Source organism: Entelurus aequoreus, linkage group LG23 (assembly GCF_033978785.1).
Source record: "Entelurus aequoreus isolate RoL-2023_Sb linkage group LG23, RoL_Eaeq_v1.1, whole genome shotgun sequence".
Taxonomy (NCBI): domain Eukaryota; kingdom Metazoa; phylum Chordata; class Actinopteri; order Syngnathiformes; family Syngnathidae; genus Entelurus; species Entelurus aequoreus.
The window spans coordinates 1,585,662-1,600,186 of record NC_084753.1 but is presented as its reverse complement, the minus strand read 5'-3'; the positions used below and the strand labels follow the sequence as shown (position 1 = coordinate 1,600,186).

At 34.7% G+C, this 14,525-nt stretch overlaps 1 long non-coding RNA gene across 4 annotated transcripts in view; it reads right to left on the bottom strand.

Annotated features, from left to right (window-relative positions):
* Nucleotides 1-14,525, bottom strand: part of LOC133640473 (uncharacterized) — a 117,903-nt gene that overhangs the window by 59,328 nt on the left and 44,050 nt on the right. Inside the window, exon 3 of one of the 4 annotated variants that reach the window (XR_009824163.1) lies at nt 978-1,550. The exons of the other annotated variants lie outside the window; for them this stretch is intronic. This is a non-coding gene — a long non-coding RNA (uncharacterized LOC133640473). Of the gene's footprint in view, nt 1-977; nt 1,551-14,525 lie in introns of those variants that run through there. 4 annotated transcript variants of the gene reach the window in all.

Genomic DNA, 14,525 nt, shown 5'->3' with positions numbered 1-14,525 from the left:
AAGCTTTGTCAGTGTGCCATGTGTTATACCCAGTTTACCCTAGGGCAACAACGTTAATATATGTTTGATGAAACGTGATTATGTGCATGAGTGTATGTGTGCATATGTACTTGTATATGTACAGTATGTGTATATGTATGCTTGTACAGCGAATGTATATGTACAGTATGTGTATATGTGTGTACAGCGAATGTATATGTACAGTATGTGTATATGTGTGTTTGTACAGCGAATGTATATGTACAGTATGTGTATATGTGTGTACAGCGAATGTATATGTACAGTATGTGTATACAGTATGTGTGTTTGAACAGTGAATGTATATGTACAGTATGTGTAAATGTGTGTTTGTACAGTGAATGTATATGTACAGTATGTGTATGTGTGTGTTTGTACAGTGAATGTATATGTACAGTATGTGTATATGTATGTTTTTACAGTGAATGTATATGTACAGTATGTGTATACAGTATGTTTGTATAATGAATGTGCGTGAATCCTTTTGAATCGGGAAAAAAATCGTTTTTGAATCGAGAATCGTGTTGAATTGAAAAAAAAATATCAATTTTGAATCGAATCGTGACCCCAAGAATCGATATTGAATCGAATCGTGGGACACCCAAAGATTCACAGCCCTAGAAACAACCCTTTCGTGCGAACGAGTGTGAATGGGGGAGGGAGGTTTTCTGGGTTGGTGCACTAATTGTAAGTGTATCTTGTGTTTTTTATGTTGATTTAATAATTTAAAAAAAATAAAAAAATAATAAAATAAAATAAAAACAATTTAATTTGTTTTTATTTTCTTGTGCGGCCCGGTACCAATCGATCCACGGTACCGGTACCCGGTGGTTGGGGACCACTGTTATACAGGGATTGTGAATGATGGAAAAATTCCAACAAAAAAAAAGTGCATTTCCCCTTTAAGGGAGAAAGGCGATCATTTTTGTTGGGAATTGAGAAAACGCTGCTCACCCCCAAAAGGACAAAGCAATTTATTAGCAGAGAGATGAAAGAGCAGAAGTGCGCCGCAAACATTTCCAGGTGATCATCTCTCCGACATTTCCATATCGGAAACCAATTCCGTCCCATTGATTTCCCGGCGAGACGTGTCTGTTCTCGTTCATTTTTCAATTTGCAAACGGCGCCGATCTCTGTGGTATCATAAAGGCGTTATTTTGTGCAGCCCGGCCAATCAGCCGCGTGATGCATGGACACGCGGCTGATTGGCGACAACTTCCAAGGGGCGGAGCCGGTGTCTCCCGACTCATTGTCAGCGCCGTAAACGCACCTTGGCGTGGTTTCCTGAGAAGTCGCTCCGCATTTCTTCGCCATTTCCTCTCCGGCGGCCTTTGTCTTGATCTATTAATCGCACCGAATCGGGAGGAGGAGGGTTTCTTTTTTGTGTTTTTCCGGTCCTCCTGCCATCGTAGTCGCGGAAGGCGGCGCAAATGAGGTGTCAGATGATATTTCACGTGTCTCCTTCCTTCCCCCTGACATCCACTCCTGAGTGCGCGGGGCCGCTCTCCACGCAGGCCTCATCAAATATGGCACTGGAGTGGGAGGGAGAACAAAAGCGGCGAGGTCGTTAACAGGAAGTGAGCTGGGAGCGGGAGAATACAGTGGAGGCTGAGCGGGAGAATACATTGGAGGCTGAGCGGGAGAATACAGTGGAGGCTGAGCGGGAGAATACAGTGGAGGCTGAGCGGGAGAATACATTGGAGGCTGAGCGGGAGAATACAGTGGAGGCTGAGCGGGAGAATACATTGGAGGCTGAGCGGGAGAATACAGTGGAGGCTGAGCGGGAGAATACATTGGAGGCTGAGCGGGAGAATACAGTGGAGGCTGAGCGGGAGAATACAGTGGAGGCTGAGCGCTTCTGACGGCGCCCGAGATGAGAGACCAAGGTCTGGCCTTCCACGTCTTTTAAAGTGGCCCGCCACGTGTCACGTTACAGTATGTGTTCTGCCACATCATTTTTAAGTGGCTCATTAATTTATTTACGTGGCCCACCACTTCATTTAAGCAGCCTGCCACATCATTTTAAATTGACTAACACATCATTTTAAGTTGACTACCACTTCATTTTAAGTTGACTACCACATCATTTTAAGTTGACTAACACATCATTTTAAGTTGACTACCACTTCATTTTAAGTTGACTACCACATCATTTTAAGTTGACTACCACATCATTTTATTTTAAGTTGACTACCACATCATTTTAAGTTGATCAACACATCATTTTTAGTTGACTACCACTTCATTTTAAGTTGACTAACATACTTTTAAGTTAACTACCACATCATATTAAGATGACTAACACATCATTTTAAGTTAACTACCACATCATATTAAGTTGACCAACACATAATTTTAAGTTGACTACCACTTCATTCTAAGTTGACTAACATAATTTTAAGTTAACTACCACATCATATTAAGATGACTAACACATCATTTTAAGTTGACTACCACATCATTTTAAGTTGATGAAAACATCATTTTAAGTCAACTACCACATCATTTTAAGTTGACCAACACATCATTTTAAGTTGACTACCACTTCATTTTCAGTTGACTAACATACTTTTAAGTTAACTACCACATCATATTAAGATGACTAACACATAATTTTAAGTTGACTACCACATAATTTTAAGTTGACCAATACATAATTTTAAGTTGACTACAACTTCATTTTAAGCTGAATAAAATAATTTTAAGTTGACTACCACTTCATTTTAAGTTGACTAACAAAGTTTTAAGTTAACTACCACATCATATTAAGATGACCAACACATACATTTTAGTTGACTACCACTTCATTTTAAGTTGACTAACATAATTTTAAGTTAACTACCACATCATATTAAGATGACCAACACATAATTTTAAGTTGACTACCACTTCATTCTAAGTTGACTAACATAATTTTAAGTTAACTACCACATCATATTAAGATGACTAACACATCATTTTAAGTTGACTACCACATCATTTTAAGTTGATGAAAACATCATTTTAAGTCAACTACCACATCATTTTAAGTTGACCAACACATCATTTTAAGTTGACTACCACTTCATTTTCAGTTGACTAACATACTTTTAAGTTAACTACCACATCATATTAAGATGACTAACACATAATTTTAAGTTGACTACCACATAATTTTAAGTTGACCAATACATAATTTTAAGTTGACTACAACTTCATTTTAAGCTGAATAAAATAATTTTAAGTTGACTACCACTTCATTTTAAGTTGACTAACAAAGTTTTAAGTTAACTACCACATCATATTAAGATGACCAACACATACATTTTAGTTGACTACCACTTCATTTTAAGTTGACTAACATAATTTTAAGTTAACTACCACATCATATTAAGTTGACCAACACATAATTTTAAGTTGACTACCACTTCATTTTCAGTTGACTAACATACTTTTAAGTTAACTACCACATCATATTAAGATGACTAACACATAATTTTAAGTTGACTACCACATAATTTTAAGTTGACCAATACATAATTTTAAGTTGACTACAACTTCATTTTAAGCTGAATAAAATAATTTTAAGTTGACTACCACTTCATTTTAAGTTGACTAACAAAGTTTTAAGTTAACTACCACATCATATTAAGATGACCAACACATACATTTTAGTTGACTACCACTTCATTTTAAGTTGACTAACATAATTTTAAGTTAACTACCACATCATATTAAGTTGACCAACACATAATTTTAAGTTGACTACCACTTCATTTTAAGTTGACTAACATAATTTTAAGTTGACCAACACATAAATTTAAGTTGACTACCACATCATTTTAAGATGACTAACACTTCATTTTAAGTTGACTACCACATCATTTTAAGTTGACCAACACATAATTTTAAGTTGACTAACATAATTTTAATTTAACTACCACATCATATTTAGATGACTAACACTTCATTTTAAGTTGACTACCACATAATTTTAAGTTGACCAACACATCATTTTAAGTTGACTACCACTTAATTTTAAGTTGACCAACATGATTTTAAGTTAACTACCACATCATATTAAGATGACTAACACTTCATTTTAAGTTGACAACCACTTCATTTCAAGTTGATCAACACATCATTTTAAGTTGACTACCACTTCATTTTAAGTTGACTAACATAATTTTAAGTTAACTACCACATCATATTAAGATGACTAACACTTCATTTTAAGTTGACTACCACATAATTTTAAGTTGACCAACACATAATTTTAAGTTGACTACCACATCATTTTAAGTTGACTACCACATCATTTTAAGTTGACTAACATGATTTTAAGTTAACTACCACATCATATTAAGATGACTAACACATAATTTTAAGTTGACTACCACTTCATTTATATTGACTAACATAATTTTAAGTTAACTACCACATCATATTAAGATGACCAACACATAATTTTAAGTTGACTACCACTTAATTTATGTTGACTAACATAATTTTAAGTTAACTACCACATCATATTAAGATGACTAACACTTCATTTTAAGTTGACTACCACATAATTTTAAGTTGATCAACACATCATTTTAAGTTAACTACCACATCATTTTAAATTGACCAACACTTAATTTTAAGTTGACTACCACTTCATTTTAAGTTGACTAACATAATTTTAAGTTAACTACCACATCATATTAAGATGACTAACACTTCATTTTAAGTTGACTACCACATCATTTTAAATTGATCAACACATCATTTTAAGTTAACTACCACATCATATTAAGATGACTAACACATCATTTTAAGTTGACTACCACATCATTTTAAGTTGACCAACACATACATTTAAGATGACCAACATATAATTTTAAGTTGACTACCACTTCATTTATGTTGACTAACATAATTTTAAGTTAACTACCACATCATATTAAGATGACTAAAACTTCATTTTAAGTTGACTACCACATCATTTTAAGTTGATCAACACATCATTTTAAGTTAACTACCACATCATTTTAAGTTGACCAACACATACTTTTAAGTTGACTACCACTTCATTTTAAGTTGACTAACATCATTTTAAGTTAACTACCACATCATATTAAGTTGACCAACACATCATTTTAAGTTGACTACCACTTCATTTTAAGTTGACTAACATAATTTTAAGTTGACTACCACATCATATTAAGTTGACCAACACATCATTTTAAGTTGACTACCACTTCATTTTAAGTTGACTAACATCATTTTAAGTTAACTACCACATCATATTAAGTTGACCAACACATAATTTTAAGTTGACTACCACTTCATTTTAAGTTGACTAACATAATTTTAAGTTGACTACCACATCATATTAAGTTGACCAACACATCATTTTAAGTTGACTACCACTTCATTTTAAGTTGACTAACATAATTTTAAGTTAACTACCACATCATATTAAGTTGACCAACACATCATTTTAAGTTGACTACCACTTCATTTTAAGTTGACTAACATAATTTTAAGTTAACTACCACATCATATTAAAGGCCTACTGAAATGAATTTTTTTTATTTAAACGGGGATAGCAGATCTATTCTATGTGTCATACTTGATCATTTCGCGATATTGCCATATTTTTGCTGAAAGGATTTAGTATAGAACAACGACGATAAAGATTGCAACTTTTGGTATCTGATAAAAAAAAGGCTTGCCCCTACCGGAAGTAGCGTGACGTAGTCAGTTGAACATATACGCAAAGTTCCCTATTGTTTACAATGATGGCCGCATGAAGTGAGAGAGATTCGGACCGAGAAAGCGACAATTTCCCCATTAATTTGAGCGAGGATGAAAGATTTGTGGATGAGTAAAGTGCAAGTGAAGGACTAGTGGGGAGTTGAAGCTATTCAGATAGGGAAGATGCTGTGAGAGCCGGGGGTGACCTGATATTCAGCTGGGAATGACTACAACAGTAAATAAACACAAGACATATATATACTCTATTAGCCACAACACAACCAGGCTTATATTTAATATGCCACAAATTAATCCTGCATAAAAACACCTGCGTGTTTGTTATGCTAGCTCCTAGCTCCTCTGCTAGCTCCTAGCTCCATAGAACACGCCAATACAATTCAAACACCTGATCAACACACACCATCACTCAGCCCAAAAGACCGTTTCCTTAACCCAAGGTTCATAAAGCTTATATATTTTTAAAAAGTTACGTACGTGACGCGCACATACGGTCAAGTTATCGAATGTTTAGCAGCCAAGGCTGCATACTCACGGTACCTGATATTCAGCTGGGAATGACTACAACAGTAAATAAACACAAGACATATATATACTCTATTAGCCACAACACAACCAGGCTTATATTTAATATGCCACAAATTAATCCTGCATAATAACACCTGCGTGTTTGTTATGCTAGCTCCTAGCTCCTCTGCTAGCTCCTAGCTCCATAGAACACGCCAATACAATTCAAGCACCTGATCAACACACACAATCACTCAGCCCAAAAGACCGTTCACCTAACCCAAGGTTCATAAAGCTTATATATTTTTAAAAAGTTACGTACGTGACGCGCACGTAGGTACGGTATGTGTTATGCTAGCTCCTCTGCTAGCTCCTAGCTCCATAGAACACGCCAATACAATTCAAACACATGATCAACACACACAATCACTCAGCCCAAAAGACCGTTCACCTAATCCAAGGTTCATAAAGCTTATATATTTTTAAAAACTTACGTACGTGACGCGCACGTAGGTACGGTACGTGTTATGCTAGCTCCTCTGCTAGCTCCTAGCTCCATAGAACACGCCAATACAATTCAAACACATGATCAACACACACAATCACTCAGCCCAAAAGACCGTTCACCTAACCCAAGGTTCATAAAGCTTATATATTTTAAAAAAGTTACGTACATACGCAAAAAAAAGCCAAAGCTGCATACTCACAGTGGCACGTCTGCGTCTTTGTCATCCAAATCAAAGTAATCCTGGTAAGAGTCTGTGTTGTCCCAGTTCTCTACAGGCGTCTGTGTATCCAAATCAAAAGTCCTCCTGGTTAGAGTCTCTGTTATCCGAGTTCTTCCATCTTGACTGCATCTTTCGGGAATGTAAACAAAGAAGCGCCGGCTGTGTACTGTTGTGGCTGACTACGTTCGAAAAATACGTCCATTTCGCACCGACAACTTTCTTCTTTGCTTGCTTGGCTTCCTTCTCCATAATGCAATGAACATGATTGAAACAGATTCACGAACACAGATGTCCAGAATACTGTGGAATTATGAAATGAAAACAGAGCTTTTTCGTATCGACTTCAATGTGGAAGGCATACCCGTGTTCGCCGGGCTACGTCACGCGCATACGTCATCCTCAGAGGCGTTTCGAACCGGAAGTTTAGCGGCAAATTTAAAATGTCACTTTATAAGTTAACCCGGCCGTATTGGCATGTGTTATAATGTTAAGATTTCATCATTGATATATAAACTATCAGACTGCGTGGTCGGTAGTAGTGGCTTTCAGTAGGCCTTTAAGTTGACTACCACATCATTTTAAGTTGACCAACACATACATTTAAGTTGACTACCACATCATTTTAAGTTAACTACCACATCATTTTAAGTTGACCACCACTTAATTTTAAGTTGACCACCACTTAATTTTAAGTTGACTACCACTTCATTTTAAGTTGACTAACATCATTTTAAGTTAACCACCAAAACATATTAAGATGACCAACACTTCATTTTAAGTTGACTACCACATAATTTTAAGTTGACTAACATAATTTTAAGTTGACTAACATAATTTTAAGTTAACTACCACATCATATTAAGATGACTAACACTTCATTTTAAGTTGACTAACACATCATTTTAAATTGATCAACACATCATTTTAAGTTAACTACCACATCATATTAAGATGACTAACACATCATTTTAAATTGATCAACACATCATTTTAAGTTAACTACCACATCATTTTAAGTTGACTACCACATCATTTTAAATTGATCAACACATCATTTTAAGTTAACTACCACATCATATTAAGATGACTAACACATCATTTTAAGTTGACTACCACATCATTTTAAGTTGACCAACACATACATTTAAGTTGACTACCACATCATTTTAAGTTGACCAACACATACATTTAAGTTGACTACCACATCATTTTAAGAGACCGCTCTGGCTGCAGTGCCCTCTGCTGGTTGTTCAGGGGAGTGAGTAGGTCACATTTGTTTTTGCATCTGGTTTGTGGGAGGAATGTCTCATCGACACAAAAGCAAAAAAGCGATCGGCAAATTCAATACAAATACAAATACAAAATGACGCATATTTATATTAAAATCTAAAAAAACATATTTACAAATACACATGTATTTGTACAAATTCTTGATGTATTTGTATGTCACATTTTTATATTTATAAATGTTATTTGTATATATTTTCAAATCTCAAACAATATATTTACAAAGATTTGTTTATTTATGCAAATTATTTATTTATTTGTATATCACACTTAACACATGCATATGTATTAATATATTGATATCCATATGAAAATGCTTAATTTAGGACCCAAACATTTATAGAATATGCTTTAAAAAATACTAATATATATTTTAAAAAAATATGCGATGGAGCGAGCAATGACTGGAGAGGCGAATTAAATTCCTTAAATTATTACTGCTGTCAGGTGTGTCCGTCTCCTCGCAACAGCAATGCAACATGACATAGCAGGAAGGGGCTAGGAGTAGGGGTGTGTCAGCTGTGTCCACCAGCCATGGTCCCACTACTCCGAGCATGTTCCGTTAATCACACACACACACACACACACACACACACACACACACACACACACACACACACACACACACACACACACACACACACACACACACACACACACACACACACACACACACACACACACACACACACACACACACACACACACACACACCAATAAATACTGTCGACACGCTCCAACAAGAGAGCACTTGACGCACAAACAATTCCCTCGTTTAGTCAGAGAGATGCCCTTTCAGCTTTTTCACTCTCATGAATATAAATGCGTGCCAAACAACGATCATTCTCTCAATGGCCGGACTTTTATCCGACCCAAGCAGGAAGCCGTTCCCGTGGAACTGTTATCGAACAAAACATCGGTCTTCTTCTTCTTCTTCTTCTCGCCCCAGAAAATCACTGATCCTGCAATGAGTGCCGTCATCGCAAAGTGCAGGAGGCTCTTTGTTTTTTAAACTGCTAACAATGATCTTTGCACAGAGCTAATTTGCATTTATTTCCAATGATTACTCCCAGCCCGTTTAGCGAGAGTGTTGTTTTTATCACCTTATTCATGGAAATGTTGACAACGTATTGTTGAAACACATTAGGTCAGCACTTTGGGGGGTTCGGGCTGACAGTCAAGGGACTTTAAGTATTTTTTATTTGTTATTATTATATATTATTATTAATATTATTTGTTTATTCTTATTTTGTACTTATTTATTTTGTTATTTCTGTATGTATTTATTTTATTAATTTGTTTAATCAATTGTATTATTAATATTTTCATTTATTAATTGTATTTTTTTATTTTATTATCATTTTTAAATGTACTTTATTATTTTTAATGTATTTATTTTGTTACTTTTATTTTAATCATTTTATTAATTATATATATATATATATACACTACCGTTCAAAAGTTTGGGGTCACATTGAAATGTCCATATTTTTGAAGGAAAAGCACTGTACTTTTCAATGAAGATAACTTTAAACTAGTCTTAACTTGAAAGAAATACACTCTATACATTGCTAATGTGGTAAATGACTATTCTAGCTGCAAATGTCTGCTTTTTGGTGCAATATCTACATAGGTGTATAGAGGCCCACTTCCAGCAACTATCACTCCAGTGTTCTAATGGTACAATGTGTTTGCTCATTGGCTCAGAAGGCTAATTGATGATTAGAAAACCCTCGTGCAATCATGTTCACACATCTGAAAACAGTTTAGCTCGTTACAGAAGCTACAAAACTGACCTTCATTTGAGCAGATTGAGTTTCTGGAGCATCACATTTGTGGGGTCAATTAAACGCTCAAAATGGCCAGAAAAAGAGAACTTTCATCTGAAACTCGACAGTCTATTCTTGTTCTTCGAAATGAAGGCTATTCCACAAAATTGTTTGGGTGACCCCAAACTTTTGAACGGTAGTGTGTATATATATATATATATATATATATATATATATATATATATATATATATATATATATATATATATATATATATATATATATATATATATATATATGTGTGTGTGGGAAAAAGAAAAAATCACAAGACTATTTCATCTCTACAGGCCTGTTTCATGAGGGTTTCCTCAATCATCAGGAGATTTTAATGGAAGCATTCACATACCATGGTTTATATAGGGCACAGAGCAGGTGGGTACAGGTAGGCGTAGGGGCCTACCTGTACCCACCCGCTCTGTGCCCTATATAAACACAAAAGTGTTTTGTGTGTACTTTTTTTTCAGTATGATTGGCTTTTTTCATTCTTGAACGCTACACAAGCCTGCAGCTAGGTGGCAGCAATGCTAGAGTTAATGAACAGGCTCAACCGGGGAATATGACCAAATATGGGTTGGCCCCTATTAGTTGTGCTAAATATATATATTCTTTGAAGCCGGGGGGCCATTTGTGGCCCCTATCTAATTTCGTTAACGGTCCGTGGCACAATCGTTAGCATTGTGATATTAACATGTGGCCGTATAAACAACTTTAACACTGTTACAAATATGCGCCACACTGTGAACCCACGCCAAACAAGAATGACAAACACATTTCGGGAGAACATCCGCACCGTAACACAACATAAACACAACAGAACAAATACCCAGAACCCCTTGCAACACTAACTCACTAACTCTTCCGGGACGCTACAATATACACCCCCCACTACACCCAACCACGCCAACCTCAACCTCCTCATGCTCTCTCAGGAAGAGCATGTCCCAAATTCCAAGCTGCTGTTTTGAGGCATGTTAAAAAAAATAATGCACTTTGTGACTTCAATAATAAATATGGCAGTGCAACCAGCGGGGCATCACAACAAAATTAGGCATAATAATGTATTAATTCCACGACTGTATATATCGGTATCGGTTGGTATCGGAATTGATAATTAAGAGTTGGACAATATCGGAATATCGGATATCTGAAAAAAAACCATTATCGGACAGCTCTAATATATATACACATAATATATATATGACTATGGAAGGTTGTTTGGTTTTGGGTCGTATGAGTAAATGCTGCGATGTATCTAATGCACAATTAATGGTCATTGACCTGATTTACTTACATTGTCCTCCAGATGGTGGCAAATTTGCTGCAATTAGATGTTACAAATAATTTGGGCCAGATTCCCGGCGGCCCATAGTTTGGACACCCCTGTTTTAGATCATCAGCTGTATTTCAGGTTTTAAATTAAAATTGTTTGCTTCTTTATGCACCCCCCTGTGTTTTGGGGACTCGACTGCGGATTTTGAAACGTAATCCCGGCATGCCGAGACTCACCAATCACACAGAATCCCGACAGGCTTATTCCCCCCCCCCCCCCCCCCCCAACCACAGCGTGGTGATCCCAAACCTAAACATTGGAGCTGTGTTTTGCAGATGACAAACTTCTGAAAATGTCTTTTGACAGCGCCGGCGTGCCAAATGTTTTGGAAGTCAAAACGACGATCGGGGGGAGAGACGGCGGGAGACGTCGCAGAGCCGGCAGGAAGACGAGTGTGCCACATGAAAATAAACACAAGATGCACAGGAAGACACGCATGGATTACGGCATATTAGCGTGTCTCTTTCAGAATTTGTTTACACGTCTTAGTGGAAAGTCCAATTCTGGGTACCAAGTAAGGATGTGTGATTGCTCGGCATGTGGAGATGTGGCGTTTGTGAGCGAATCGAGTCTTTTGAACGGCTCTTTTAAGTGAAGGATGAGAACCCATTCCAAGTTTTAAGCAGTTCGTTTGTAAACCGTTTTTTATGCACGTGCAAATTGCCCACTCTGCACATGCGTGACACATAAAAACACATAAAAATGTTTTTTATGTGTAGACGAGGGGTGTCCAAAATGTTTCCGTACTTTTACTGTATTAGCCTAACAAATTTGTCGTTGTTTTTACGTCTTCATCTGGTGGAAAACATGAGTAAGACAGGTCATTTATACTGTGAATGGCTATCAGCGCAGTATTTACTTTTTTGACCCTAGGCAAACAACCTTCCCAAGTCATGGTGCAAAAAAAAAAAATGTATAAATAAAAAACTACATTAAAAAGTCAACACACATGGTCACACTTAACACAAAACCCCTCCCTGAACTTTGTTGACATTAAAAAAAAACGTCAATTCGCCATACAAAAAAAATTCACCCAGTTAAACAAATTACAAAATTGGGAAAAATGCAAAACATTCTCTCCACACTTATCCATGTTTGGTGCATTTTAGCTGCTTGATATTTCTATTTGATTAAAAAAGTTTAAGAGGTCGTCACTGAAGTAAACAAGGTAGAGTCAAAACTTTCACGTAGTCCTAATATCCAATTAGATGATATAAATCAATCATATTAATATATATATATATATATATATATATATATATATATATATATATATATATATATATATATATATATATATATATATATATATATATATATATATATATATATATATATATATATATATATGTGTGTGTATGTCGATGTGTGTATGTATGTATATATATATATATATATATATATATATATATATATATATATATATATATATATATATATATATATATATATATATACACATATATAATATATATATATATATATATATATTATATATGTATGTTTTATTTATATATATATATATATACAGTATATATGCATATGTGTGTGTATGTCGATATATATATATATATATATATATATATATATATATATATATATAAATAAAACATACATACATACATACATACATACATACATACATACATACATACATATATATATATATATATATATATATATATATATATATATATATATATATATATATATATATATATATAGTTTGTTTATAATTGTTTTTTGTTTTTTTTTAATGGTTATTAATTTCATTAATTAATTTTTTTTTATTCCCTCTACGGGTATTTTAATAGATGTTCAAGCGTACACACACCAGGTATGGTTGTACAATTTAGTACTCACACTGTTTTTATGTCTTTATGTATTTGTACTTCGTCCATAATGTATTTTATTTTTGACTTATTATTTGTGTATTGTTTTCTATTCTGTTAAAATGCTGGACATTTCTAACTCGTGATGTCACTGCCAAAGCAGGGTAATTTGGTACCGCCTTTTGGAATATTCACCAAAATAAAATGATTGCCAATATTTCATAAAAATTCTCACTAATAGAGTAATATTTGTATACATTTAATTATTCAGATTTTCATTTTATCATATAACTGATACTTTATATATATTATACGTGATTGTTTACTTGAAAAAAAAAAATGTAAAAAAAGCAAATAATAATGAGTCAGTTTTTTTAACGACTCTAATTCCGACTCCCTTTAAAAGAGTGTTAAATCCCATCTCTGTCAGCATGCTAGATAATCAATAAAACATCCAGTGACAGTAACGATGCAACAGTTTTCATATGTTGCCTGGAGAATGGCGCGCATTAAAGTGTTTCTTGGGAAAGGTTTTCAAACAATACGACCTCAGAGAGCATCTGGTTCATGTCTGAGTGGCTCGAGGAGTGTCCTCCATCTTTGGACGTCAAACACAATCAACAGAATGTTTGCACTGGGCTTTAAATCACTGCTTCCAAATGAGTCGCTGTTATGACCCCCCAGGGAGACAGAATCATTCCCGCCACCCCCCTGATGTGAGAGAACCTGATAATATTTTTTTTTTATTTTTATGAGGACTATGCATTGTGTGAACTAAAATATTCATATAATCACATTGTTATCAATGTGAATGCAATAACTTAAAACATTTTCCATGTTATGTTTATTTAGTCAATTTGTAACGTTTGGGCTGAGTTTCTATTAATACACAGAAGAAACATGCAAATACTACACTGAGCTGCACATTTTTATAAAGCGAACAGTAAAAATTAAATGTTTAAAACTGTAAACAATTGTCAGCTTTTTGATAAGAGCTACGACTTTCTGTTTTTGTTTAGATATTGTTTATGTAGTAGCTTATCAAAAGGGATAAAACTGCATATTTGCGTTAATTAATATATATATATATATATATATATATATATATATATATATATATATATATACTCAGAGTAAACACACATGTGTTCCTGTGTACTTACTACTTTTACTTGGTACAAAGCGTAAGTACACATGCGTTCCTGTGTACCTACAACTCCTACTGGGTACTAAGAGTCGGTACACATGTGTTCCT